The 5,133-nt window shown below is 55.1% G+C and overlaps 1 long non-coding RNA gene across 1 annotated transcript; it reads right to left on the bottom strand.

The window, feature by feature from the left end:
• Nucleotides 1-442: 442 nt before the first annotated feature.
• LOC132468306 (uncharacterized) lies at nt 443-1,033 on the bottom strand. Its single transcript, XR_009528200.1, has 2 exons — nt 663-1,033; nt 443-513 (listed from the first exon to the last, which is right to left on the bottom strand). It is a non-coding gene; the product is annotated as an uncharacterized LOC132468306 (long non-coding RNA).
• Between the last annotated feature and the right edge of the window lie 4,100 nt (nt 1,034-5,133).

Raw genomic sequence — 5,133 nt, forward strand, 5'->3', positions numbered from 1 at the left:
TTTCCGGTTGTAGTAGTCACGTGGGTATTCCTCTGGTGCCAGTATAGGAATGTGGCTTCCATCAATTGCACCAACACACTGTGGTACTCTCCAACGGTTTTGGAAGAAAGTTGCCATCTCCAGCAACTTATCAGCATCGGGGGTTCTGATGTGAATGGGAAGCAGCACCTTGATGGACGCGCTGCAGAACGCCTGGACACATATGCACACAGTGCTGACGCCGACTCCAAACAGATGGCTGATGGTCCTGTACTCACTCCCGGTGGCCATCTTCCATAGGGCAATGGCGACACGTTTTCGAATCGGGACACACAAACGGAAGTTGGTATCCCTTCTCCCCAACGCAGGCCTTAGACGGTCACAGATGTATTCGAATGACTCCCGGGACACACGGAAATTCTGCATGAATTGTTGCGGGCTGAAATCGGGAACAATTGTCTCCCACCAGTGTTGAGACTGCGGGTGCGCCCAGATAGGGTGTGGCCTCCGCCTTGCCATCCGCAACAATGTTAACTGTAATCAATGAAGAAAACAAGGTATCATTAATCGATTCACTTTTTAGATGCCAGCTTAGTCGATGCTAGAGGGTTAGCTATAATGAGCTCGCCGGCTCGTTTACAACAAAGGCTAACACGGACAATAAAAAAGTGCTTGATAATTACCCTTCTTCTTGAACGTAGTCGCCGGCCATCGCTCTCGCACACACGATCAATATCACATATTTGTTGGATCTGTTGAGTTTGGTTGCCTAAGTAGGCGCCCAAATCCAGGAGCAAAACTTGAACAGCTGCGGAGTGTTCCACCATTGTTCTTGTTGTTTGAAACTGCGAGGGTTGCTGGTAAAGCGGAGACATAGGCAAACGTTTGCAGTGACGTCATGACGTTGCTCTCGCCGGCTCCGTGGCTGGCTCTCGCCGGTGTGAAACCAACCGGTTCTTAACTGGGGTAAGGCTGGAACCAGTTTGGAACTGGCCCTAGCACCGGCCCGGAACTGGCTCTCGGTTCTTTTTGGTGTGAAAGCGGCATCAGATGACCATACAATAATATTTTAAATCATAAACACCATTTACCACACCGAAACATAGTCAAAGTAGGATAAATCATCAACACCACCAACCGAGTGGGAAAACTCGGTTTTTACCGAGTAAAAACCACCACGGATTACCATAAAACTGTAACGGCATTCGCCCTGATGGGTCTCATAGGTAATACAAGTCATATTAACAATACAACAATGAACATATATCCTGGTTATCATACAATCACATGGTCAAACAGCACACAAACAAAAGTATCCATAGAAATCCTAAGCTAATACTTTTTGGTTATGTGCAACAAGGTCATAACATTTTCAACATGTGCAAAAGTAAAGTACAAAATTAGTAGTCATAATAAATTAAAAAAAAAAAAAATCAAGATATTGATAGGCTAGCATGGATTTGGGTGGTTCAGGTGATCTTCGTATATTGGTGCGCTGTTGCATGTGGGTGGTTTTGGACATTGTTGTAATCGCAGCCATTGTTTCTTCTGTCGCCATCGGGGCCTGTAATTCATGAACCCAAGACTCGTCCCTCCTTGTCAAGGGCTCAGCTCACAGAGAGTTTACTTTCACATCATGGGAGCCTCCTTCAGGCGTTCAATCGTCGTTGTGTCAGCAACAGGAAGCCTGTAAACAACCGTCTCAAAGAAGATCAACAGTACCATTATCAATGCAGCGATACAGAAATAACGGGTTGCACTCGCAACCAAACAATACTATATAATAACAAACACAACCCGTCTTGGTGGTTCAATAATTAGTTATTCAAGTAAATCCAGGATATTGATTATCTTATATACAGGCGCTTCTACTAGAATAGTATAGGTGTTGACTATTCTACATATTACAGCTGGATAGGGTCGGGCCCCTCAGGTGATGTATCGTTCACTTTCATCGGATCATATCTGATCCCCATGTAAGCCTGAATGGCACTTGGCGCTTCTGTAGCGCTCATAGCTGTGGTGATCAGCAGATGCAGTAGCCCTCGTGCGCAGGGAATACAACGGCAGCCGGTGACAATTAACACGGTCTCTGCCATTATTCCCGCAACGGGCACTTACTGGATCGTGCCTTTCCACCTCCCAAACATATTCTCCATCCATCCTGTGAAAGGGTCATTAATGCCGGAGTTCTCTGCCAAATCGAACCTGAGGGATTGTAATCATGCCAGCGCCCTGGTCACCAACCCATTCGGAGCTGTGTTATTGGGGATAAAAGTACGTGCCTATCATCGCATACACCCCTCCTTGCTCTGTCAATAACATATCCATACCTTTGTGGCAACCCCATGCCACGGGCCAGGGGCCAGCCGCTGCAGCACACACCCCGTGGACGGGTGGTGGAAGGAAGATACCTCCCCCTCCACCCAGCTGCGCTAGAGGGAACATCAACCGGGCCCAGGGAATCAAGAACATTGGGGGCACCTGGGGGACCAGGAGAGAGGAGCTTTAAGGGCTGGTGACGGGGGAGACGAGAGAGAGGGCGGACCAGGAAGAGACGTGCTTTAACGAAACGTTTTCCCCACCAGGAGTAAGCCGGAGGCGTCGGGTGCTGTTTCCCCGCCGACCCAGAGGAAGGGCTGGACCAGGAGGTCCCGCGCCCTTATTCCCGATTACGGAAGAACCTTAGTTTATATGATTTCCCTTTTGTGACTGGTTTTACAATAAAACCCGTTGCACCGCAACCCTGCTTCGTTCATTAATTCCCGAATCCCCGCCGCCGACGAAGGGGGTTGCCACAGTGGTGGAGAATGCAGGCAACGCGATCTCTGGACTTAAACACAACCCAGACCACGATGGAGCACGCCGACCAACCCGCCACGAGGGACGAGGAGATAGACGTCCTACGGAGATGCATGGTCCGAATGGCCGAGCAGCTCGCTCGGGGTCCTGCATCCGCCGCCCCCACGAAGAGGCTGACAAAGATGGGACCGGACGACGACGTAGAGGCGTACCTTGAGGTGTTCGAGCGGACCGCGGACCGTGAACAATGGCCAGCGGACGAGTGGGGCCACATCCTAGCGCCCTTCCTGACCGGGGAAGCTCAGCGCGCCTACCGGGATCTCAACCCCCAACAGGCGGGGCATTACCCGACGCTCAAGCAGGCCATCCTCGCCCATTATGGACACAGCCTCCCCGCCCAGGCGCAGCGCTACCACGACTGGAGCTACGAACCGCTCGGCTCAGTGAGAAGCCAGATTTCCCAACTCGTCCGGCTGGCCGAGCGGTGGCTCGTAGAAGGCGACGGCCCCCCTCTGCTGGATCGGCTCGTCATAGACCGCTGCATCCGATCTCTTCCCCCCGGCGCCAAACGCTGGGCCTCCGGGAACCAGCCCCGAACGGTGAACGATCTCGTGGAACTCCTCGAGAACCATCAAGTAACCCAACGGCTTTGCGGAGGAACAGCCCCGCCTCCCGGAGGGGGGGAGCCGCGGACCGAGCGACGCGGACGGATGACAGAGACCCCGCGCTCCCAGACACCGGTCGTCCGAGACCCCGCCTACCCGGCTCAAAACATGGTGGCCCGCAGAGGCCCCGCCCCCCCGACTCCGAGAGAGGAGTGGAGGTGCTACACCTGCGGCCAGAAGGGCCACCTGGCCCGCCACTGTCCCGGCGCAGGGGACGTGTCAATGCCCACGGCCAGTCCGTCCGACCAGAGGGGAGGAGCCTGCCTCCGCACCACCTGCTGGTCACACGAGAGGACCGTCTCGCCGAGCCTGCCGGTACGGGTGGGACGGCGCGACACCCATGCCCTCCTGGACTCAGGGAGCGTGGTCACCTTGATCCGGCCCGACTTAGCCTGTGGAACGCCCGGGCAGGACGTGGAGGTGGGCTGCATCCACGGACAGACGGAAACATACCCCACCAACCACATCACCGTACAAACCCCGAAGGGGACCTTCACGGTCCAGGCCGGGGTAGTGCCCAACCTACCCATGCCCCTGTTAATTGGACGCGACTGTCCCATCTTTGGACGACTGTTGGGGGCGGAGCTTCGCCCACCAAGACCCCGACATCCAAGGACGAGACCGCGCCAGCGACGAAGCCGACCCGTCTATATGGCAGGCCAACCCCCACAATCCCCGACTGACTCCGACGAGCCTCCGCAGAGACCCGCGAGAGAGGTAGGACGCCGGCCTCACGCCTCGTCCACGGAATCCCTTCCCCCGGGGACACCGGGCACGATGACCGCCTCCGAGCCGATACCCCCACCAGAGGAGAGTGAGAGCCCACCCCTCATTGACTTCTCCGACCTCCCCCTGGCCGTTGAGGGGCGAGCGGACAGGGGCGGACGGTTCGCCACCGCCCAGCTGGAGGATGACTCCTTAAGACAAGCCTGGGGACACGTGCAAACCCACGAGGGACTATCACGGGACTCGGTGAGTTACCGGCAGTATCCACATTACAGCACACGGGGAGGGTTACTGTATAGGGTAATTCAGAGGGGGGGAGAGGAGGTGGAACAGCTGATCGTTCCACGGTCCTATGTTAGCAAGGTGTTGTACATGGCCCACTCACACCTCCTAGGGGCTCATCTGGGGATGGATAAGACCAGGGACCGGGTTTTAGCTAGATTTTATTGGCCAGGGGTAAAGAAAGACATAGAGGACTACTGCCGAGCCTGCCCCGAGTGCCAACGTACCGCCCCTAGACCGTCCGTACGGAATCCCCTCATACCCATGCCCCTGATCGAGGTCCCCTTCGACAGACTGGCATTAGACATCGTAGGCCCCCTCCCCAGAACTAGCCGAGGTCACCGCTACATACTGGTCATGGTAGACTACGCGACCCGCTACCCAGAGGCCATACCTCTCCGCGCCGCCACAGCCAAGGCAGTGGCAAGAGAGCTAATGACGTTATTTAGCAGGGTGGGAATAGTTAGGGAGATCTTGACAGATCAAGGCTCCTGCTTTATGTCCCGGGTGTTAAAGGACCTCCTCAGTCTGTTACAGATCCGCCACCTCCGGACCTCCGTCTACCACCCCCAGACCGACGGACTGGTAGAGAGGTTTAATCAGACCTTAAAACGCATGCTGAAAAAGGTGATGGAGGTCGATGGAAAGAACTGGGACCAGCTACTCCCTCACGTCCTGT

This window comes from Gadus macrocephalus, chromosome 11 (assembly GCF_031168955.1).
Source record: "Gadus macrocephalus chromosome 11, ASM3116895v1".
Classification (NCBI taxonomy): Eukaryota; Metazoa; Chordata; class Actinopteri; order Gadiformes; family Gadidae; genus Gadus; species Gadus macrocephalus.